Below are 25,495 nucleotides of genomic sequence, written 5' to 3' on the forward strand. Positions count from 1 at the left end.
TATAAACATATGGCTTAGTATCTGCTAGCTAGGTGGTAGTTTTCACCCTACTTCTTGAATGCTTTATTCAAAATATGCAAATGTATGCTATCTGTCCAACATATCAAAACTGGTACACATCAAAGCACCCAGACTAGCTGGCTTTAATCCAATTAAGACACACCCACTAGACTAAACCTCTATTTTAAAAGAAAAATATTTTCCAATAATATTACATGAATAGCTTCATGACAATGCCTATTGAAATGAAAGCGAAGAAGAGATAGGATAATTCCATCAGATAAATTTCGAACTGATTACAAGCCATGGATTAACACACAGAATTTTAATCCACCATTGCGTAAATAACAAGGGAACTGAGTGAAGATAAAACTACTGAAACTCTAAGCAAACAGGCAAATATCTCAAACTCTTCAAACATTGCAATGCTTTGTTTGGATCTTTGCTAATTTTTAAACATTTCCTCCTGGCTATTCTGTTCTATAACAAAAGTAATAGCTCATTGCATAGTGTCTATAGGAATGGTGCATTTATTTTTTTTAAAAAAGCACAACACATTTGCTTCTCCTTTTCCATTTTACACAAGAAAGCATTCATACATAAGGTACTGAAAATACTGGTGACAAAATTAAACTTTGTGTCTCTTTTGCATGTAAGATGCACAATAATCTGCTGAAGAAAATTTATCTCAGTTAACACAAGTGACACGGCCATTCTTTATACACTTGGTTTGGCCACATGGAGGATCTGGTACAGTTGATAAGGACCAACTTGATGTCACACCGAAGTCACACACACCAAGGAATACAAGGGTTCAGTCAAGTTATTTTACCAGGCTGTTTTCAAACCAGTTAACAGTCGACATATTTGGTAAATAGCTGTCGAAGGTTAGATGTCTCTGCCATTCCTATTTTGAATTTCAGAAATTTCATGTATTGATTGAAATTTAAAAGTTACATTTTGAAGTTCAAACTTAGAATTTAACTGTTTATTTCATAGCAAGTTAAGGAATGTTACATCCTTATAGGCAGAGGTTTTATATAATATTCCACAATTTATGATTTAGATTATTAGTTAACTTTAGCACTTTTGCTCTGCTTTCTTTAATGAGCATTGTTTTTCAGGAGATTTGTGTAAATAAGTCCTTTCAGTGTTATATGTGATGTGAATTTGCTAATGTTAATGAAGGAAAATTCTTAAGATTGGCTTCCAAAGCACAGTTAGATATTGGTCAGCAGTGCATGACATCAAGAGGTGCTGAATAAGTGTTTAACGCACAGTACCATTGTATTTACAGTACCGAATCAGGCCATTCACTCCAACAGTCCTGTGCTGGTATTTCTATGCTCCATACAAGATTTCTTTCACCTTACTTCATCTTAGCACATCAATTATCCTACTATTCCTTTCACCCTCACGTACTTATCTAGTTTTACATTAATGCATCTATGCTATTTGTATCACACAGCTATGCTGTGTGGTAGTGAGTTCCAGATTCTCACCGGTCTGTAGGTAAAGGAGTTTTTCTTCTGAATTCTTTATTGGATATATATGTGACTATCCTATATTTATAATGTGACTTAGAAGAACATGTGGCATTCGAAGGCTATGCACCTATTATGTGCTAGGCTCATTTCAGGATCAAATTTATCACAAATTAGGGGATGGAACTAGTTGTCAGTTTTGGCTCATTGGTCGTGCTTTTGCCTTGAAGGCTGTGAGTTTGAATCCTGCTCTGGAAACTTAAGCACATAATCTCATTCAACAGAGTGTTCTGTATTGTGAGAGGTGCTGTATTATGGATGAATATTAAAGCAAGTTTCTGTCTTTTGGACAGCAAAGATCCCATGGCTCTAAATGAAGGAGAGCAGTGGAGTTCTAGCCAAAAGTTATCTCTCAACCAACCTAACTAAAACAACTTAAGTGGCTGTATAAATGCAAACTCTTCTTTTATTATAATGTGTTTACAGTACCTAAATCACCCTTCTGGTGCTCAGCACCTGCCTACGATATGGGATACTGAGCTTTCTGAAGAGGGGCCTCAATGTAATATGATGCATCCTGCTCTCGTCGTCGCGCACTTGCATGACATTTTGTTCCGCGGGCGCAGGCCAGAGTTGGCTGCATGCCCACCAATAATTGAAAGGCCTGTTAAGGCCATTAACGAACTAATTAGCTGAAATTTACATTGCCCATCCAACCTAACAGTTAGGAGGCAGGCAAAAAGGCCAATTCTGAAAGAATAAATTGCTGGAAGCAGCTGCTGAATTGTTTGCATTTGCTTCAGTGTTATTTTTGCTGTTTAGTTCCTTGCCTGACAACTTGCTTTATAGCAAAGGAATTGACTGAAAACATTTGAAGGGAGATGTCCGTCAGTTATCTGTGCCTGTCCTCCCAGGGATATTTCACACTATGATTTCTTTAGTAACTATACGTAATTTTCTGGCCATCTCTTTGTAGTTGTACGTTAGGAGGACAGGGGGATGAATGTTTGTAGCTTAAGCAATCATTCAAGATCTGCCATTGTCACTTGTGTTAATGGGCCATAGTAAGTGAGCACCTCTGAAACTTGCATCTAGAGATTTTGATTTCCAGGAGACTACCATAGAATTGTGTACAATTTTGCAGAACTTTTCAAAGACAGAGTTTTGTCGATTATGAAATTAGCTATTTATCAGGAATGTGAGCACAAGCACATACAACCTCAGTCAGTAGATCACCAGCTGCAGCTTTGGGTAACTCTGCCTTCCTTGGGAATGCTTGGCTTCTTGTCTGGAGATAGCTGTGGCATGTGGTCATCAATGATCATTGTCTTCTCTCTTTAGCCATCTGACTCTCAGCCTGGTGACAGTAATTTGCAGTTATGGTACCTCGCTACATCAGGCTTGTCCAGGCCTTTCTCCTGTGGGGCCACATTTCAATTTTCCTCACACTAATGGGGGCTGATGTGCAAATTTCAGAAAGGTAAGGTTTGGCGCAACATTAAAAGTGAGTTTTTTAATAAAGCCAATGTATGATAAGAAACAACTTGTTGAGCAAAAAGATCACAATAAGTTGATAATTAAAATATGAGTAATAAATAAAGTTGACCATTCGAGTGTGAAAGGGTGAGAGCGTGTGTGTTGGGCTCACTCCCAGCTTCAGGATGCTCACTCACTCACCCTCACCCACTGTGAGAGTGCCTGTTGGTGAATGGGGTGAGGGTGAATGAAAACCCTGAGACTGGGAGTGAGACATACGCATACTCTCCCCTCCCTCTCAGCTCCATCTCACACACACACGCACACACACACACACACCATTCACAGATGTGGACTTGCACGCATATGCACACCCTCTCCCCCTCGCATGTGAGTGCACACACACTCGCCGTCATCCACCCTCACACTCACTCACTCACCCTCACACTCAATTCCTCAGATTCATACTCACTCACCCACAGACACTCACTCACCCTCACACTCACTCACCCACTCTCACACTCACTTACTCACCCACCTTCACACTCACTCACCCTCACACTCACTCACCCACTCTCACACTCACTCACTCACCCACCCACCCTCACACTCATTCACCCACCCTCACACTCATTCACTTACCCTCACACTCATTCACTTACCCTCACCACTCACTCTCCCACTCACTTACTCATCCACCCTTACACTCATTCACTCACCCTCGTATTCACTCACCCAATCTCACACTCTCACCCACCCACCCTCACACTCATTCACTCACGCTCACACTCACTCACCCACTCTCACACTCACTCACCCACCCACCCCCACACTCATTCACCCACCCTCACACTCACTCACTCATTCTCACACTCACTTACTCACCCACCCTCACACTCACTCACTCACCCTCACACTCATTCACTCACCCTCACTACTCACTCACCCATTCTCACACTCACTTACTCACCCACCCTCACACTCATTCACTCACTCTCACACTCACTCACCCACCCACCCTCACACTCATTCACTCATCCTCACCACTCACTCACCCACTCTCACCCTCACACTCATTCACCCACACTCACACTCACTTACCCACCCACCCTCACACACACTCACCCACCCACCCTCACACTCATTCACTCACCCTCACACTCACTCACCCACCCTCACACTCATTCAGCCACCGTCACACTCAGTTACTCACCATTATTCACAAAATCAAATTGGGGGTGGGGTGCAATAAGAGCTGGAGTGAGGCCTGAGGCCTAGCGGCGCCCGAACATGGGTGTCCGTCAAGGGGATGGCCCAGAGACAGGTGAATGTGGGGGAGAGCCAGGGGAATGCAGCCAAGCACCGGCCGGGCAGGGGAGAATGGCCACCAGCGGTCCTGAGCACCAGCAGCCAAGGGAAAGTGGCCTCAGCCAGGCCAGAGCACCAGTAGCAGAGGGAAAGCATAGTTAATGTGCACTCCAGAGTCTCTCTATCTTCAATTACTCGCATTTGCCAGTGTTTGTTTCTCCACCAATCACAGCCTGTTTCTCTCCCATGTTTGATGCTTGTAGGCTCAAGAATGAGCCAATCAGCAGCAAACACAGGAAAATAACAGGCTGTGATTGGAGGAGCAGGCCCCTGAAGGAATCTTTAAGACTCAAGGAGCTGTCTTACTGGCATTTTCAACAATCGTTCTGGGGCCCACATGGAGGGGCAGCCCATGGGCTGCGGGTTGGACAAGTCTTCTCTACATGTTATACTGTTTCTTTACCCTGAGTCCAAGGACTTAGGCTATTAACTAACATTTGTGATCTAACTTACAATTTTTCCTTCTGTTTAATTAAACAGTTAAGGATAGTTATCATCTTAAATTGACTGTTTGTGTAATTCTTAGCACACTTGGGATGGTTCAGCAATTGCTATCCAATCATAAAATCGCATCTAATGTTAGATATTGTATTCTGAGTTTTGTAAGCACAGGTTGCCTGAGTATAGTCAATATTCTGACTATTGTGAACAGCTGAAGGAATGTGCTGTTTGATATGATCCGGCAGTCTTTGGGATGAATGTCCTTCATACCTGACATCACACGGGCACTGAAATTCGTATACTACATTACTCATTCAGGCTCACAATGTGGCTCACTTTTGCTTGCTAGATGCTACATACATTCATACATAGGGACCTGTCTTCTCCCAGCAAAAGGCACACATCCAGAAATTGTGCCTTTTTGAATTAAACAAACAGACATTGCTTGCCAACCAATCAGCCCCCTTTTCTCATGCAGTATCAATTGTTGCTCGCTTTAAAAATTGGCATTCTTGCATCTGTCCTGATGAATGCAAGAACAGAAGCTTTGCAAGCATGTCTCTTTTTTCTGAATCCATCGCTTAATGGATGATCCTCCTCACTCTTATTTCTATTGCAGATAGTGAGAAATGTTCGGTTTCAGTGAAGTAACTAATGAAGAGTAATGGGGAGTTAGCCTTTCCAGGTCAAAACTATGCAGCTCTGCATAAGAACGTGACTTATAGACAGGCGTTGCAGAGTTCTAACCCCTTCTCTCTGTCCGTTGTTCATGTCAAACAAGGCTCTGCACTGGGATCAAAGACGCCGCAATTTTACCCTTTATATTCAGTACCACACAATGGGAATCCTCAAAGAGTTGAATATTTCAAAATATTAAAAATTTTGTATTGATAAACAGGAATTGCATTTGCCAAGGAAGTGGGTTTTGTCAAAGCCAGGGGGCAGAATATTGCACTCATAGAGTGAGAGGGCGCCCTACCCGAATGAGTGTAAAATGATGCGTGATGATGTCTGGCAAGCGTCCTGATGTCATCATGCACTTGCGCGATATTTCAGGCAGCGTGGAGGAGTGTGGGAGTCAGCAGCGCACCCGTCGACAATCAACAGGCCTATTAAGGCCATTAAAGATCTAATTAAATGAAATGGCCAAGCGGCCATTTGGATTTCTTTGTGAAACCTCATCCACGGGTGGGATGAGGTTTCGAGCAGTCATCAAAAAAAAAATTAAACATTTTCCAAACTAATTTCTAACATGTCCCTGCTCATGTGACAGATTCACATGAGAGGACATGTTTTTAACATTTTTTAAAATCTTCCTTTCTTATTTCCAAAAATCTTAACACAGAGCTGCCTCAGGGAGCTTTTCCTGCACTCACTCAAGTGCATGTGCGAACTTCCACTCTCGCCCTCCTCTGCCCCTGCCATAGACAACGCTTGAGTACGAGTTTCACACTGGGCGGGACTTACTTGGCCCACAGCGTGAAATCGCAGTCAGGCCCCGATCACGGGCGACAGTCACTGTCATGGGTGCTCCCAGACCTGCCCAACAAGGACAAGATTCTGCCCATAGTAAAGGAAGAGGTTACCTGGTTATAGCACGAGATAAAAAATGAACTGGAAGCATTAGAAAGATTGTATTTTCAGCATTTTCTGTTTTTATTATTTTATTTGACTGCTTTTGGCTGAGGTGATTGTGTCAAGGCCTCTTAAAATTTGATTTAAAAAACTAACACTACCGGCTAAAATAAAAACCATTTGGCTGAAAGTTGCAATTTATTTGTGTTGATTTCTTGAAACGAGTTCTAACCCTGAATCCAATACATCGAAGCATCTTGTATACATGATCACAATTCAGTAGTTGAATTGTACATTCAGTGAATATCTTGAAAGCTTAATTTTAAAAGCTGTAGGAAGTTGCATGCAGATCATTATTGTACTGCAGCTAATTATATGGTGTTCTGATTGTGCCATTATGGTAAATTGAAGGCATTCAGGGCTGAATGCTTTTGCGAAGAGCAGAATACTGCAGATGCTGGAAATCTGGAATAAAAATCAGAAAATGCTGGAAATGCTCAGCTGGTCAGGGAGCATCTGAGGAGAGAAAGAAACAGAATTTACCTTTCAGGTCCATGAGCTTTCATCATAACTGGGGCAAGTTAGAGATGTAATAGGTCTTAAGGAAGGGGTGGGCGGGACACCTGTGATAGGGTGGAAGACAGGAGAGGTTGAAGGACTGAAGAGTTAATCTCACAGGGCCAAAGGAGTTGGTTATCGAGCATGAAAATAAACAAAAGATGTGCCTAGAGCAAGTGTGTTGCTGTCTGAAAGTGAAAATAAGAGCAAAACCAAAACATACAAAGAAAAGGAAACAAAATGGGGGCACCTTGCCTTCTGGACTCAACATTGAGTTCATCAATTTCAGACAGCAAAGTCTGCCCTCATACTTTGTTCCCTTTCCTTTACTAACAAGAAATGCCTGTTTGAGTGAATGGATTTAACACTCAATTTTCTGGAGCATTTATGATTATCATGACCTAAAGGTGCCTGCAGGAACTGAGGCTGACAGCTGCAGGCTTCATATTCAAGGGATGATTGGGTGCAATTTTCCTCGAGCTATATCGGAGGCCTGCACTTGCCCACTTCCATTGAAGGTTTGGAGTGGGCTGGCTGGGAGAGAAGCCAACATGGAAGGATGGGTCTGGCACGGACTGAAAGAATGCAAAATATTGGATAAGACACTGGAGACCCTAGTGAGGGAGGTCCAGAGGAGGAGGGGTGGTCTGTAAGCTAAGGGTCTTGCCCTCTTGTCCCTCTGTCCTGCAGCTGCTCAACATGGCCTCATGTCTTCCCCCTATTCCTCCCTGTGACTCCTATCAGGTGTCCGCTAAGGTGGGATAGCACAGCGCTAACTCTTATCCGATGCTGTTCTCAGAGAATTTTCAGAACAAATGTTGCTAGAGTGTTGGTGAAATCTTGCTAAATTGTTCCCGTGTGTTTCAAATGTTCTTCAATCCTCCAGCAGCCTGTGAACAGTGAAAAGTGAGCAAAGCTCTTAAATTTTGCTTGAAATGCTTTGCAACCTCGAGCTTATTCTCACTTCGTTGGTCACTGTTAGAGGGTGTCAAGTCAAGTCTAGACACTAAAATCCTGTGTAGCCTTCATAATGAGCATGAGCCAGGCAATTTAAGTAGCAATCGAATGTTTAATGATTCTCCAGGTGGCTGTTCCTAGTGCAAGCTTTAAGTCCATTTCCAAGATAATGTCCTGCATTAATTATGAGCTAAACCAGCGTTTCAGCTTTAGATAAAAGCAAAATACCATGGATGCTGGAAATCTGAAATAAAAACAGAAAAGGCAGGAAAAACTCAGCAGGCCTGACAACATCAGTGGAGAGAGAAACAGAGCTAACACCTAGAGAAGGATCATACGGACTCGAAACATTAACTCTGTTTCTCTCTGCACGGAGGCTGTTAGACCTGCTGAGTTTTTCCAGTATTTTCTGTTATTGTTTCAGCTTTAGATCCCCTTGTGGCCTCTTTGAAGACTCTTTAGCGCCTACAGTCATATCACCCCCATAGTCATTTACAGAGAACCACAGCCCATCCATGAGTCGTTTGAAAATAAACTTTATAAAACTGTGATAAGGCTAGGGACTATCTGCAATAGATGAGGATTGTTTTTTTTGGTTCCCATCATACATATTAAAGAACTAGATCATCTCCGCAAGTTTGGCTGTCATTTCTTCCTCAGTTTACAATTTGTTTCTGTTTAATGAACAATGCACCCTGAAAACAATGGGCTAGAAATTCTTGTGCCCCAGTTTTTGGACGGGTGAGGGCAGGGGCGGAATGCAGTTCACGGCCTGTACACGCCTGTTCTGATTGAGGTGGGCGACACATAAATTTGGTGCACCCGCCTCATCTGTTTAATTGCAGTGAGTGGCTGAGCGGGACTCACACTGTTTCCTCTTTCTTTGCACGGTGGGCAGGTTCTGCACTCAGAAATGGGCCAGACCGGGTTTCCATCATGTGGTGCAGCCAATGTGCTCTTCTTAAAGGCAAGCGGTCCCCCTTAAAGGGGAGCTGCACCGAATAATATTGGTGGATGTTGAATGTTGGAAAATTGAACACCAGGGCATAGAGACTGCTCCATGGTGACGGATGTGGTTCTGAAGGCCTTAGTAGTGAAGCTTGGCCAGAGGAAAGATGCTGCAATTCTGCAGGGGGCCAGAAGGCCCTTAAGCACAACCCTTAGAAGGGATTGGGCAGCTGGCTGTGGTGTGAGGGGTTAATTAAACTGGGTGATATGCTAATGAGATACAGTATACATCGTCACAGGACGTGATGTAATGGCCGGGATTTTCCGTGCCCAGCGCATCGGGTGTGCTTGATGGCGTGAGCGGACAATATGGCGCGATTGGTTTTCCGACGGTGTGAAACCAGTCCGCGTTTGCCCGCTCAGCCTGCCAAAGGCTTCCGCGCTTTGCATCATTGAATGTCGGGAACCTCATTGAAAGCGCGCCGATGTGGTTCACACAGCATATGGAAGGCGTGCACTTGGCGGCCTGCACTTTGAGGGGAACCCGGAGGTGATTACGCAGTAAAGTTGTACGGGACTCACCAGGGTTGCCTGTTGGAGTTCAAGGGGCGTTGGCGGTGAGGGGGGCTAAGGTCAGCCCTGCCATTGAGGTGACTTGTGGGGGGTGGGTGTGCAAGGGCTGCCCTGCCTTTCAATATAACGAACAAGCATTTGGGTTGGTTCGAAGGGTGGGGCGAGGGAAGTGGCCACGCATTCGGGAAACCTGTAAGAAGTGACCATTCCTCTGCAACAGAGACAGTTCATGCTCAGCCACATTGATACGGATGGAGTCGGGCTTCTAGCTTACCTGCCCATTCAAACAATGCAGAGGCATCAAAGTACCACCCAGTGCTCCATAGCTTTTCACATCCTCCCTGGCACAGACTGCAAAGTCATAAGTGTTTTAGTGAGCTGTAGAACAGTTGGCCGACTGTACACATTGTACTATCTCCTCACTAAATCTGGCCATGGAGCAGTCACTGGTGGAGGTGCTCACAGCCCCTTGCAATATCATCATCCCAGTTTGGTATAGTCTCCCCCATGGTTCAAGCTAACAGTGCAGCTTTGCAGTGCGGGTTAGGAGAATGCCTGTGCCTGAGCTGAGAGCACAGCATGCAGTCCAATAGGCAAAGCTGCTGCCCATCAGTCAGGTGGAGTGGGGCAGAGGTGGGTGGAGATTCAGGCAGCCATGCAGTGCACTAAACTCTAGCCATCCAAGTGGTGGCCAACACTCTCCACAATGCATTAAGGGGCCTTCAGACTTAACCACTTTCATCCTGCAGGAGGAATACATCAGAATCATGGAGCTTGGTGAACTAACTGGTGGCCTACGGAGAGCGAAGAAGATAGAGGAGAGACAGGAGCAGCACCCTCAGGAAGAAGGGGCGGCTGGGGTTCCCACACACACCGCCCAGGAGCCACAGTGAGCCATCGCCCATCAACACCCAGTGTCTATAGATTCTGCCTTTCATTCCTGCAGATGACCAAGAACCAGTGTTGCTGAAGACTGAGTGTGTCTAGGGAACTGGTCGGTTACATCTGCCAGCTACTGCAGAATTTGACTCCACGGGGACATGGAGGGCATGAACTGCCAGTGGCCGTGAAAGTGACCATGGTGCTCAATTTTTATGCCAGTGGCTCCTTTCAGGGCTCCACAGGTGACCTCTGTGGGATTTCACGAGCCCCCAACCCACAAACGCATCCATGAGGTCACGGATGCCATCTTCACGAGGGCACACAAATTTGTGCATTTCACCCAGGGCCAGGAGAGCCACGATGCAAGAGCGATTGGATTCACCCAGACTTCGGGCTGCCCACAGGTGCAGGGTGTGATCGACTGCACTCATGTAGCACTCCGATCTCCATCCCAACACAGTGAACTACATCAACAGCAAGGGGTTCACTTGCTGAATGTGCAGCTGGTGTGCGACCACCAGAAACACATCCTGCAGGTATGCGCACAGTTTCCAGGGACCGTGCACGATGCCTACATCCTGAGTCACTCACAGATCCCTGCAGTCTTCCAGGGTCCACAGAGGCTGCAGTGTTGGCTCCTTGGGGACAAGGGTTACCCACAGAGGCCGTAGCTGATGACACCCGTGTGTCAGCGTCAGACTGCAGCAGAGCGACGCTATAATGAGGCTCCTGCAGCAGCTCACAACCTGGTGGAGCAGACCATCGGGATGGTGAAGATGTGGTTCCAGTGCCTGGACCGGTCTGGTGGAGCCCTGCAATATAGTCCACAGAGGGTGTCACACATCATCATCATCTGCTACACCCTTTACAACCTGGCGCTGCAATGGGGAGAGGAGCTGGCTGAGGGGGAGATGGAGGAGCTGCATGTCTCCTCTGATGAGGAGGATACCAATGGGGATGAGGGTAAGTAGGTCCTCGAAGGCGACGATGACGAGCTAGAGTGTGTCCTCTCTCTCTCGTTGTGTGCCAATTTGTCCTGCATGGATAGACATGGGGAGAGTGAGTTTATTAGTTACTAAATGTGAGGAAAAATAATAAAAACGCAACACACATACACATAGATTAGGAATGAGAAATTGAGTCTGAAAATAAAAGTTAAAAACGATATACGAATCCGTCCTTGGCTGGTCCGTGCAGAGTAGATGATGAAACGTTGTGTCTGTTAAGTTGGATGATTATGGTGGAGCTGATGTTGAGCAGTTGGTTTGGAGATTCCTGGTTCTGCAGATTAGCTGAAAGGAATTGTCCTGTTTCTTTTCAACTGTGGCTATGCTGATTTATGACTTTCTTCCAGCGACCAGAGAGAGTTTTTTTTAACCTGTAAGTGCAAGGATGCCCAGTTGGTGTTCTTCAGCTGTGACATTCACAGCACACACACCAGAACAGAACACCAGACTAGCACATAGAACTAGGGTTGCAGCTGACTTTTTTAAAACCCTTTTCCCTGTGTATTGACAGAAGGGAAAAAACAAACATATCTGTTTTCCTTTCAAACCTAGTTCATATTCACAGTCTGGGGTATAACTCAACAGGAGGTTGAGATAGTAATCATTTTCCATTATCTCCACAACCGCAAGAGATTACATTTCGATTTGCATTTCTTTTTTGCATTTCATATCTTTTCATTTGAAGTGCCTTGATCTGATGTAGTCTGGTGTCTCACACCCTTAAGGTTCTCTGTGAACTAGTTGGTCAAGTAATCCACATAGAAATTTCCAAGCAATTGGTTACCTTACAATCTCGGCCAGCTTTTGCTTGTATGTCCTTTTTAAAAAAAAACACGTCTTACTTAAAAGTTCAATATGTCTGTAAATAATTCAGGGCTAGGATCAGAGGTCATGATACTTCGCCACATGATGAAGGAAACGAGATTCATTCTCATTTCATTACAAAAGGAGAAGAAAATTAAATATAAAACAACAAAGAAACACACACACATACACACATTCATTCTTCTGGCCTGAGTCAATATTATCTCTTCAGTTCTAATCAGGTCACTTTAAGTTCTGGACAGGGCGTCTGCAATCACATTTCATTTCCTGGCAGTGTGGGTAATTTTTGGGTGGTACAGTTGGAGAAGCAAACTCCAACAGAATAACCTGGCATTCTGTATCTTAAATATTTCCACAAGGGTTAACCTTCATTTACAGATTAGCTTGGTGTCAAGGTTTCAAAGTTGCTTGATCTTATAATCATCTCTGGCAGTAGCCCTGTGTTCATCGCTTGCTGGGAGGCTGGGTTAAGTGTCATCATTGGGGTTTGCGTGTTTTACTGACTGTTAGCACCATAGCTGAGCTGCTCATACTGTGCTTTTCCCTTGCCCCAGGCCATCTTCTACACAGGCTGCTGTGCTGAGCTGTTCTTATCAGGTTTAACTCTTTGCCTACCTCTGTAACTTTTATGTCTTGGGTAAATGAGTTCATTGGCCAACCGAAGTCTAACTGCACACCTTCCTATGTACTCATCAATTGCTGCTTGCCATCAGTAACAGGGACCGACTGATGTAAGAATAAACAATGATGGTTTGAGACATAGGGCAGAACACCAGATCATATGTGCTCACTCAGAAACCTCCAGAACTAGACTTACAGTTCCCAGTTGCCCGTGCTGTATGGTGATTTGTCAGTGCTGTCACATGATCAGTTCGCTTGCATTCTCTTAAGGGTACAGGGTACCTCACTTTACCATGAATTTACTGCCACTTTTACCGGTCTAATTGTCAGGAGGTTAGGGCGCTGTGCTGTGACTTCCAACCCCTGGAGGGATTCTGGTTCCAGTACCTTACGTTTAGTGAATTTTTCATCAAGACCCTTCTGGCTGAGGTCTAAAGCTTGTTTGGTTTTGTCTGCTTTACCAGGGCTAACCCCTGCATGGGTTTCCCTATCCTCCTTGCGATCTTCACAAGTTTAGGGTAGACTCTCTTCCTTTTTTGCTTTAGGAAGGGGTCTTCCCTAACCTGTCCCACACACTCGGGGACACTACTGTCCTCAGGTGAAGGTTCAGCTCTTGCTGCACTGTCCTGCAGCTTGTCGGCAAGGAGGGGCATCCCTCCCACCATCTGCATGTCTACTTGGGGCCTTCCCTGTTCTCTCTTTCAAGTTGTAAAAACAAAGTGGGCTCACCAGACTTCCTGTCATCCCACAGGGGTGCAGGCTTTTTTTTATTTAATAACACTCTGCCTGGTTTGGGACCTTTTTGTGTCCCTGTTGGTATATTTGGGAATAACTTTGTTCACAGGGGTTGGGCTAGCTTAGGCTGCTACACCCTGCAGCTCTTCAGCTAAGTGGGGCATCACCTTCACTCTCCCCTGGCCTATTTGGGAATTTGGTGCTCCCTATTTACATTTGCCACAAAGCTGTCATCAAGCTGAACATTGGTTCAATCGCACCCTCAGTGGTCTTGGGGATTTGCGTCCCTTAACCTGTTCCACATCTCCTGGAACTTTACTGCCTCCAAGTGGATGTTCGGCTCCTGCCGTTCTCTCTTGTGGCTTTTCAACCAGGTGAGGCATCTTCCTCACTATCAGCCTTTGTGTTCAGGAACTCCCCTCATCCCCGTTTGAATCTGCCATGAAGCTGTTTGCCAAACAGACTCAAGAAAGACATTTTTGCTGTTGTTAAAATTGGTTTCAAAGGCACAATTTGCTTTCTCCACTCTAATTTGTTTGTCTCATCTGTGGGAACAATTTCAGCCCCAAGCTCCCAATTTGTCAAAATCCCGGACAAGATCCCCAATTTGTTAGGACTGGCCCTCGGGCGAGGTCCTCCAATTTGTTATGATCCCAGTTGAGGTCCCCAAATTTGTTATGATCCCGGCTGAGGAGGGATGAACTGGCTCCCTTTCTTTATTCAAACCCCTCAGTTGGTCACAACAGTTTAAAAGGGATGTCTTCCCTTGTGAATACCCTTCCCCAGATTAGTTTCAATTTCAAAGAGATAGTAGGATATTACACCTTACCAGAGAAGCTAGGCCAAGCAGTGTGTTTATTTTTCCCAAAGGTTACTGATAATTTTAGCACCATGAAAAGGTTTATATTATGAGAAAGGTAAAGTTCCAAAGACATATGGGAACAATGGACTTTACATTAAAAGGGAGACACATGTATAATGGAGAATGAGGCTATGGGTTAGGGAAGGCATTATAAGATCTAACAGAAGTGTGAGAAGCCTCCAGTATTTGTGCATTAAAGCTGCTGTCTACAGAAATCGAAGCTGGGAAAAGCCACTTTGAATTCTACTGTCCAGGATAATGTGTTGACTTGCTTGGATGATCTTCGGTAAGAGTTGCAATATCTGGTGCATTGGCAGTTTGACTCTCAACACTTGGTTCTCCCAAATGTATCATGGAAGGTTCCCTTTGAGGAATGAGGAAAAGATTTCTCTGATCCTTTTTATCATGCCCCCTGGGGTACGTATTACCATTGTTGATTGTTGTCCCATAGGACGATGATGCCTTCTCTGCCTTGATCTCTTATCCAAACCTTGTCTCCTTTGTTCATCCTGGCAGGTTTCTGGTATGGTACCTCCTATTATAAGTGGAGGCTTGTTGTTTTCTCTAGGACTGCTAACCCAGGGATTCATTTCTTGGGTAGGAGGGAAAATTAAGTACGAACCTTTCTGCCCATCAGTAACTCAGATGGTGCCAATCCACATTCCAGTGCAGTAGACCTGTATGCTAAAAGTGCCACTGGAAAATCATCCTTCTACTTCACGAGGGTTTTGATTGTGTGGACGCCCCTTTCTGCCTCGCTGTTGGATTGGGGGTGCCCCAGGGAACTGGTGAGGTGTAAGAATCCAAGGCTCTCAGCGAAATGGGTGAAGTAGTCACTATGAATTGCAGGTCATTGTTGGACACTGCCTGGCCCAGGATGTCATGTGTTAAAAAAACTTCTTTCAGTGACCTAATGACTGACTCTGCGGTCATAGTGTGTAAATACTTTACCTTGATTTACCTGGAGAAGTAGTCGACAATGATAAGGAAGGATTTCCCATTGTACATGAGTAGATTTACTCCCAAATATTGCCACAGTCTGTGGAGGTAAGGGGCTCCCTTTGGTCTGATTTGTGCACTGCACATGCCTGGCAACGTGAAATCATCTCTCCTATTGCTCCTGATATTGCCAGTTGTCATACAGCAGATCGGGCTCGTGGTCCACAATCTGTGATGCCGACTTGGCCCTGGTGGGTTCATTGTCGAATCTCTGGTTGGAGTGAGACAGGAATTACCAACTGCTCATCGTACACCAGCGGGTCATCAATTACGGTGGTGCTTCTGTCGTTCAAAGTATATTTTCATGACTGTTCCACCGGGATGCTGCTGTGGCCAATCTTGCGTGCAGCATTGATGGATGCAGATGTGGTCCTCATCCTGCAGCGGCTCTTGACGTATTTGTCATAGCTCCTTGGAGATCACTAGCAATGGGCTTTATTTTGCTGATGGACCTCTGATTGTCTGACTAACTGAATTGCCTTATCCAAAGTTAAGAATTTTTTGGGCCCTCACACATACTGGGAGATTGAATTGCTTTGCACAATTAAGGGGCTATGGAAGGGCAGGTAGCCCTCCTCTAGGAAAATCTCCTAGAGGCAGGAACACATCAGGGCTCGGACCCAATGTACCTCACTTACAGCCTCAACCCCTGCCCAAAGCCACCTCCCTGTTGGTGGGGGTGGGGGTGGGGGACGGGTTTGCAGCCATAGGCTGGAATTTTCTGGCTGCGTTGGCATCGGGCGTCATGGTGGGCAGGAGGGCAACACAGCGAGAAGGCTAAATATAGTTTTCACGCTGGCACGAAAGCACAGAGGCATCATTTGATGGTGCCCGCCATGGCAGAACACCAGCCCCGCTGGAGGCCAGCATGAACCCGCTTTGCATCCTGCTAATGGGATGCAAAGTAAGGCCTGACCAGAATCGCGCCCCCCTCCCCTCCCATGCCAGGTTTACCATTACGCCAGCAGGAAAGCACACTGGCCCAGAACACGTTCGGGCAAGTGGGACCTGCAGATTTCGGGACTTACGGCCAGGGCCTTGCTTAGATCGTGGACGTCCGAGGAGCAGAAGATGCTGGAGCCCTATAGCTACCGGACCCTGGAGGAACGTCCATGACATGCTGGGTGGATTCTCATGGACATGGCTCCAATGCGAAGCAGCTCACGGAAGGTGGGAGGTCTCTGTTGATGTTTCGGATTTGCTTCGGAACATGGTAGTCTTGGCCATGGGCTGCTATGGATGATTGGCGAAGGGCAGGGAGAACAAGATCCCACTGTGAATGGGAGATGAAGGTCTAAATTTGACTGGGAGAGCAAGGTGTACTGGCAGGTTGGGGGGGATGTGGGGGGCGTGGGGGTGAGGTTGGAGGGGCAGGATGAAGGTGTGTTGAGGGGAGTAAGGTTGTGGGGTGGCATGAAGGTCTCAGGGGGTGAGAGGTTGGGAGGGGCAGGAGGAGAGAGTACAGAGGGAGGAGGGTGTAATGGGAGAGAATGCGACAAGTGGGGTGATAGATGAAAGGGGGGAGGAAGGTGTAAGGGAGGGTGTTTGGAGGGGAAAGGAGTTCAGAGGGGGAAGGAGTCCAGGGCAGGAAGGAGTTTAGAGTGGGGTAGGAGTCCAAGGGGAGGAAAGAGTCTGGGGGTAAGGAGTAAGTGTGGAGGAGGGAGTAAGTGTGGAGGAAGGAGTAAGTGGGGGATGGTGGTGAATGCCCAGTTGAACATGCAAGGGAGGGGTCTGGGGAGTCAATGACTGTCTCTTGGGGAGTGAACTGGAGGTGGGTGTGGTAGGAGGGTATGGTGAGTATGAGAGGGGACAGAATGAGCCAGAAGGGTGGGAGGGTGAGGGTGTGTCAGTAGCGGTGGAAGAGACAGCGAGGGTGGCTGGTGGGGACTTGGAGGCAGACACGGACCCTGGGGGTGTGAAGGAAGAGGTCAGGGAGGTTAATGTGGATGGGGATAGGATTCTCAGGAAGGCAGGGAATGTGCACGTTCACCTGGAAATCCTGGAACGACAAGGGTTCTAGGTGATGGTGGAAAGGTGGAAGGTGAAGCTGGGGGTGGGAGAATGTGTACACAAGGATCCAAAAGGCCCTACCACACGCACACTTCTGCCTCCAGAGTCACTCGTGGTCCAGCTGTGTGCAGCTGAACTGCTAGTGGTCGGGGATGGAGGGGGAGGACCCACAAAGCCTGTAAATGAAGCTGAAAGACACCATTACACATTATTCAGTGAAAGTGGATATATTTTCAGGTTATAAAGTGACTAAATGTATTCACCTGTGCAACCACTTGTGATCAGAATTTCTTAACTTTTCGAGTCCTAGGTGCTACCCTGACATCTGCAGCAGGGGTGGAGTCAGCCTGTGCAATGGTTGGCCCTGTTGCCTCTGATGACTTCAGCATGTGCCCTCTCAAGGCCGAGGCCTTGAGGGCCCTGCTTTGCTTTGGCTGTCCTCCAGTGGGCCAGCTGCTCCCTCTGTGGTGACAGAGGATGAGGTTGAAGGGGTCACAGGCAAAGAGGACTTGAGGGAGAGGACAGCCTCTGAAATACCTAAGTGGATGACCCTGGGGTGTCCAGCTGCCGCTCCTCCTCCCTTTCGGTGCCCGAGGGCCCCGGCCTGAATCCTTGATGAGAAGGAGCACCTGGAGGGAGGTCGAGGTGTTCCATTTCCCTCTGGTGTTGCCATTGCAGGAACTCACCCATGGTGCTGCGATGCAGTGTAAGTCTGCTTGCATCTCCTCATTCTGCTGGACCAGGGTCTCCTTGGCGTCCTCCATCCTTCCCATGGGGACTTCCATACGCGCACATGTGGGCACCACTTCATCAGAGAGCAGCTGGTCTCACTCCTCCGACTCTCATGCCACTCTGTTGAGGGCTTCCAACAGCTCTGTGTGTTCTTCCCTCCCCTTCTGCTGACTCTCCATGATGAGCTAGAAGGCTGAATTCAGAGGCCCTTCATCTGACTTTAACTTCCCAGATGCCTCTTCCCGAGCAGCCCCCCATGTGCCAGGGAGCTCGGCTGAACCTGCCTCCTCCTGCTGCAGACACATGTCCATATGGTGACTACCAGACTGTGACCCCGAGCCTGCTTGAAATCTAGGTCCCATTGGGGTGTGTGTTTCTGCACTGGTGGAGGGTGTGGATAAGCGCTGTGACAGGTCTCCCAGGCTGCTTATTTCCAGCTCTTCAATGGAGGAGGTGTCCTCTTGGCTGGAGGTGAAGACCTGGATGGAGCTGAGGGACCGGCTGAGGGTGTCGGTTGCTTGGCAGAGCTCCCTGTGAACCAAAGCAGAGATAATTAGTGCATGGCAGCAGAGTCAAAAGCAGGAGAGAGAGAGCTCACAGTTGTGCTGAGAGAGAGATGATGTGGTGCAGGATCCTCACGTGGGTGTTTGACCCTGGCCTCACTGTCACCACAGTCACAATCCACATCCTCACCAGTCAGCACAATGGCACTCTCCTCAAAGTGAGTGAGGGGCCAAATGTGAGCCACTCCACCCTCGGTCTGGGACCCTGTCCTGCTGTTGTGAACTAGTTTCTCCTGCATGAAAACAGATGGAGAGCGTGTGAGCAGGATGCATAGCACTGCGGGGAATGTTCGTGTGGTGAGCAGAGGCACGGACATGATAAAGACACAGGCTCCAGATGATAAGAGCCTGATGGAGATATGAAGATGTGCCTGAGAGCTAGTGGTGTTAGAAGTGTGAGGTCCCTGTGGTTGTGTGATAGGTTTGTGAGTGTGTGAGTTGAGAGTGATGAGGTGGTTGACTTACCCTGCACTGGATGGCTGACCTTATCTATGCTCCGGTGGTGCTGACCATCACTGCCACCACCTCTCAGGCCGGATTGGTGATTCTGTTGGACCTCCTGCAGCCAGAGCGGGGGTAGAGGACTTCGGGACGGCCTTCCACTGTGTCCAGCAGGCACCCCAGAGAAGCCTCACTAAACTCGGGAAATGCCGTCTTCTTTGGTTTTGAGGCCTTCTGTTGCCTGGAGCTCTCCTGAACTGAGGACATGAAGTAGGCACGCGCTATGGCGCAATTTAAATATCATGCCCAGAGCGGGGAAGCGCTGAGGTCACGGCCTGCGGGCAAATCCAAGCCTGCCCGCCAGTGATCCGGCGTGTTTCCCATGAATGCGTTAGTAATGAGGTGGGACGCGCCGGGAATGGGACAACCCAATGCAAAAAAGCCGCTATTGCGGCCAACGGATGAAACATCCTTCTTTCCGCCCGCTATTGCATTTTGTGCAACTCTGGCACGATTCTGCCCATAATCTCTATTGTCTGACAAGAGTCGCTGCTTAAGGAAAAAATAACTATCAGGACTATTTGTGCTTTGAGGATCACATCATTCATTGGAAGTGGTTTGTGAAAACTTGGGCATGTGAATCCTTTCACAAGTCAACGGTTGTGTGCCTGGAAATGGAATGGCCCTGAGGTAAGCTTGGATTTTCTCCATCTTTGTTGTGACTTCTTTCATAAATATTGTTTGACCCCTGATGTCCAGCTGCCCCCCTTCTACCCAGTGTTTGACCTCTGATGCCTGCCTCCCCTCCCCAACCCCCTCCACCCCATCTCTGATTCACCTCTACTCCCTGGCTACCTCCTGCCCAACAGACAGACAGCCTCTCAATCTGGCTGGCTGTGGCCAGGAAACTGATTGGAAGAATTTAAATCGAGGCCTACTGTTAAGTTTCTCAGGGCCTTCAGGAATCCTAAAATTCTAGGCTTCCCACGAAGCCTAACCTGTCAAACTCCCTTCCCACATCACAATTATTATTGGGGCCAAACTGTCCCCTGTTTGGCATTAAATTGGAATCATGGCTACGTGGGCAATGGAAACATGTCATATTGTGTACTGTACTCATAGGGCTGGATTAGTGAAGTTTCCCACCATCGTATCTGTGAAATGCTACTGTTGCATCTTTATTGGCTAACATTTCTTTCCCCCCCACCAAGTAGCAAAATCACATTTCCAGGAAGCACACCAAAATGAAGCAGGACACGCTTTTTTCCTATTATCTTTCAAAACAGAAGAAAATGTACTCCAACAGAGGTCCCAGCGCTGACTGGTTAAACTTAGAGTAAGGCTTTCCCCCGCTGCACCAATATGACATGTTTTCTGGAAGATACACTTGTTCCATCCAGCGATTCTGGCCTCCCTTCAGCTGTTGGTTTCTCTGTAAAACTGTGCTGGAGTCATAAACATGTTAATTGATGCTATAAGTACCCGCCCTCCTGTATTGCTAAAGGTCCTCACTGCAGCCTGTAGATTACTTGTAAACACCCAACTGTACCTTCATTCAACCTACTGGAGCCAGGTTGTGATCCAAAAATCAATTGTTTTAAAGACATTTCAATCCACAAACTTCCTGTTCACAAGGAGTTGAAATCTGTCCCCTGCACCTACCGCCCCCACCCCCCAGACTTAGCCATCACACAAAGGAGACTTCTGTCCAATCAAATTTAACTGGGCTTCAATGCAGAGTTGACATGCTTATGTTTATAATAGAGGATTTTAACTATTGGGAAACAAACCAATTGAATGGGTGGACAGACTGATGCTTGGAGGAATAAACAGCCAGTTTGCCTGTTCAATTGGCTTGTTTCCCAATAGTTAACATGCTCCCTTCTAACCACAGGCATATAGCAGTACAGAATTAAAGCGCAGTATGCATAATAAATATTCTCAATCACTGGTTCAGCCTTAGCTGGAGTATTATGGATAGTTCTGGGCGCTGCACTTCAGGAAAGATGTAAAGGCATTAGAAAAGTTGCAGAGGGGATTTACCAGGATCTTCCCAAGGATGAGGACGTTGAGTTATGAGATGTCGGAAAAATTTGGATTGTTCTTCCTTGGAACAGAGAAGGTTAAGAGGTGACTTCATGGAGATTTTCAAGGTGCAATGTTTTGTTAGAGGAAATAGAGATAAATTATTCCCTCAGAAAAGCGAGTCAATAATTAAAGGTGATAGATTTAAAATCAAGGTGGCCCAGCGGTTTGTGCTGCTCCCTCACAGCTCCAGGGACTGATCCCGACCTCGGGTATCTGTCTGTGTGCAGTTTGCACGTTCTCCCCGTGTCGGCGTGGGTTTCCGGTGGGTGCTCTGGTTTCCTCCCACTGTCCAAGGATGTGCTGGTTAGCTGGATAGGCTACGGTAAATTATTCCTCAGTGTGTGTGTGTGTGTGTGTGTGTGTGAGCGTGTGCCCTGTGATGGGCTGGCGTCCTATTCTGGGTGCACCCTGCCTAGTTCCCATTGCCTGTTGGGATAGGCGCTGACTCCCTGCGACCCTGAATTGGATGATGTGGTTCTGGAAAAGTGACTGAGGTTAAAAATCATAGGGAAATGTTTTCACTCAGAGAATTGTCAGGATTTGGAAACATGAAAACATAGTGGCAGAATAAATGATTTTAAAAGGGAGCATGTACTTGAGCATGATGAGTTATGAGTAAAATATTGGATATGTGGGACTAAGCACAACTGTTCTTTCATCCATTGCTGGCACAGACACAATGGGCCAAAAGGCCTCCTTCTGTACCTTAGGTTTCTAGCATTTGATGTACCAGGAAAAGCACTGCTCACCCTTTCTTTAAAAACTTCATCTGTTGTGAAGTAACAGGGCATTTTGCTTTTGCCAAACAAATCTTGTAGGGTTGATCAACAATTTCCATTCAAATGGCCCTCCTCAAGTTCTGTCGAAGGGTCATGAGGACTCGAAACGTCAACTCTTTTCTTCTCCGCTGATGCTGCCAGACCTGCTGAGTTTTTCCAGGTAATTCTGTTTTTGTTTTTGTTTTGGATTTCCAGCATCCACAGTTTTTTTGTTTTTATCTCCTCAACCCTGAATGGCTCACCAGGAGGGCACCCTTACACAATGCATTTCTAATTCATATGGAAGTTTCTGAATCTTTCCTTTTCCGATCTTTTGCTATTTCCAAGTTTTGTTCAATTGGCTCAGTTACTCACCATATCAATGGGTTAGCAATTTGGTTAAAGTGGCCACATTAGTGTTTGCTTTCTAGTACATGAAAATAGTGTCTGCTGGAATTTTCTTATGTACAAATTTCAGTAAGGTCCCTTCTTTAGATTTGGATCAGGTCTAAAGCTAGGAGAGAGTTAGGGGAGCTCCACAAAGCAATGCCTGAGCTGGATATAAAGAAATCATTCTCCAGCACTTCTAATCATGAAGAACGCCAAATCTCCAAAGAAGAAAAACACATCAAATGAGGTTCTTAAGTCGATTGCTTTATGTATAAGTAAAGAGCTTTATGCTCATAAATGTGATGGATGTTAATGTTGGGCAATGAGGGTTTCTCCAATCCCCGGTACCAGCGCTCAACATCGAGCACTCCCAGGTCTGGTGTCACTCAAATACAGAGTAAAGCTCTCCCGACATTGCAATAATGATATGTGTCAGTCCCGACATATGAAAAACTCGTCAGTTTTACATCTTCTATCTGCTACAATGCTTCTCCAAGTGATAATGCCAATCTTGTGGCAGTGTCCAATTCTTGTGAAGTTTCTTTCTGTTGTAGACACACCCACACTCAGAACTGGTTAAGAAACCTAAAACACAATGGCTGTCGGATTTACAGCCAGAAGATGGGGAGTTTCTGCAGGCTATCTCTCACTCATTCAGCCACACTGACGAAACCCCGAAAAATGGCAAAATGGCCATTTGTATCATTTTTCCCAGGGTTTCCGGGGATCTTTGGCTGAAGTTACAGATGACTAGTGGAGCATAACCCCCACGGAAATCCACCTCATCCCTTCAGCCTGAGTGGAATTTGGAGAATTTTTAGTATTTAGACCTGCAAAGCTGCGCTAAATTGTATTAATTTAAATTAACATGCAGAACTACAAAACCTACTTTAAAACTTTTAGCACTCATTTTGTTGTTATTAGATGGTGTAAAGGGCATTTCAATTCTTTCAGCCTCCAGACATTACCGCTAATTTCCTCCACACTTGAAATAACAATTAGTGGTGGTAATAAAAGGATAAACTGATTTGGAATAGCCTCAGGCCCTTCCCAATGATGGAACTAGTATACGTTGCCTCTGATGGAGTTGAAATCACACTTTAATATTAGTGGTGAGGATGTTAAATGTTCAAATGAAATCCTTTTGAAGAGCATTTAAATAGCAATCGTAGGAAGATGGCCAATATCAATTCAACTGATTAGAAATCTTATTCATCAGCAGCTTTTTATTTAAAATGTGCTTATCAGTGCTATCTCAGCACTCTGAAGTGTACAGATTGATGCTTTAGATCCATTGCAGAGAAATTAACACTTTTAAATCCTTATATTCTTATGAATAAATAATTCAACCAGCAGTTCTCCTCAGCATACTATTTGAAAGTCACACAGATCGCAAAAGTTATATTAATTCGTCAGGAGAGCAAAGGAGTCGTGAGTCATTCTTTGCTCATGATCTCTCAGTCAGTATTTGTCACTTCCAAACAAATCAAAGTTTCCTTTCCTTGTGAAGCTAACCACTAAAACATTCTGAGGATGAGATTTTAACCCATTCAAAACCTCTCCACCTACACAGAGGAAAAACTCAGCAGGTCTGGCAGCATCGGTGGAGAAGAGCACAGTTGATGTTTCGAGTCCTCATGACCCTTCAACAGAACTAAGTAAAAATAGGAAAGGGGTGAAATATAAGCTGGTTTAAGGGGAGGTGGTTGTTGGGACAAGTAGCCAGTAATAGGAGATAACCAAAAGAAGTCACAGACAAAAGGACAAAGAGGTGTTGAAGTTGGTGATATTATTTAAAGGAATGTGCTAATTAACAGTGGAAAGCAGGACAGATAAGGTACAGATAGCTCTATTGGGGTTGGAGGAATACTAAAAGTGCTAAAAGGTAGAGATAAACAATGAGTGGAAATACATTTAAAAATAATGGAAATAGGTGGGAAAAGAAAAACAGTTCCTCTGACATGTCCTCCTTCTTCCTTAACCGAGGTTTTCCACCCACGGTCGTTGACAGGGCCCTCAACCGTGTCTGGCCCATCTCCCACGCATCCACCCTCACGCATTCTCCTCCCTCCCAGAAACATGATAGGGTCCCCCTTGTCCTCACTTATCACCCCACCAGCCTCCGCATTCAAAGGATCATCCTCCGCCATTTCCGCCAACTCCAGCATGATGCCACCACCAAACACATCTTCCCTTCACCCCCTGTGGCGGCATTCCATAGGCATTGTTCCCTCCGTGACACCCTGGTCCACTCCTCCGTCACCCCCTACTCCTCAACCCCCTCCCACGGCACCTTCCCATGCAACCGCAGAAGATGCAACACTTACCATTTCACTTCCTCTCTCCTCACTGTCCAAGGGTCCAAACACTTATTTCAAGTGAAGCAGCATTTCACTTGCATCTCCCTCAATTTAGTCTACTGCATTTGTTGCTCCCAATGCGGTTTCCTCTACATTGGTGAGACCAAATGCAGACTGGGTGACCGCTTTGCAGAACACCTTCCATCTGTCGGCAAGCATTACCCAGACCTCCCTGTCGCTTGCCATTTCAACAGTCCACCCTGCTCTCTTGCCCACATGTCCATCCTTGACCTGCTGCATTGTTCCAGTGAAGCTCAACGCAAACTGGAGGAACAGCACCTCATCTTCCAACTAGGCACTTTACAGCCTTCCGGACTGAATATTGAATTCAACAATATTAGATCGTGAACTCTCTCCTCCATCCCTACCCCCTTTCCATTTCTTCTCCCTCCTTTTTGTTTTTTCCAATAATTTATATAGATTTTTCTTTTCCCACCTATTTCCATTATTTTTAAATGTACTTCCACCCATTGTTTATCTCTACCTTTTAGCACTTTTATTATCCCCCCCACCCCCACTAGAGCTACCTGTACCTTATCTGTCCTGCTTTCCACTGTTAATTAGCACATTCCTTTAGATAATATCACCACCTTCAACACCTCTTTGTCCTTTTGTCTGTGACATCTTTTGGTTATCTCCACCTATTATTGGCTCATTGTCCCAACAAACCCCGCCCCCCCACCACTCTTAAACCAGCTTATATTTCACCCCTTTCCTATTTTTACTTAGTTCTGTTGAAGGGTCATGAGGACTCAAAACGTCAACTGTGCTCTTCTCCACCGATGCTGCCAGACCTGCTGAGTTTTTCCATGTATTTCTGTTTCTGTTTTTGTTTTGGATTT

At 46.1% G+C, this 25,495-nt stretch overlaps 1 long non-coding RNA gene across 2 annotated transcripts in view; it reads left to right on the forward strand.

Moving 5' to 3' along the window:
* Positions 1 to 767: 767 nt before the first annotated feature.
* Positions 768 to 25,495, forward strand: part of LOC121290926 — a 107,308-nt gene continuing 82,580 nt past the window's right edge. The window contains exon 1 of one of the 2 annotated variants that reach the window (XR_005945900.1): positions 768 to 887. This is a non-coding gene — a long non-coding RNA (uncharacterized LOC121290926). Of the gene's footprint in view, positions 888 to 2,833; positions 2,965 to 25,495 lie in introns of those variants that run through there. The other variant, XR_005945901.1, reaches the window with a different exon arrangement.

Source organism: Carcharodon carcharias, chromosome 18 (assembly GCF_017639515.1).
Source record: "Carcharodon carcharias isolate sCarCar2 chromosome 18, sCarCar2.pri, whole genome shotgun sequence".
Classification (NCBI taxonomy): Eukaryota; Metazoa; Chordata; class Chondrichthyes; order Lamniformes; family Lamnidae; genus Carcharodon; species Carcharodon carcharias.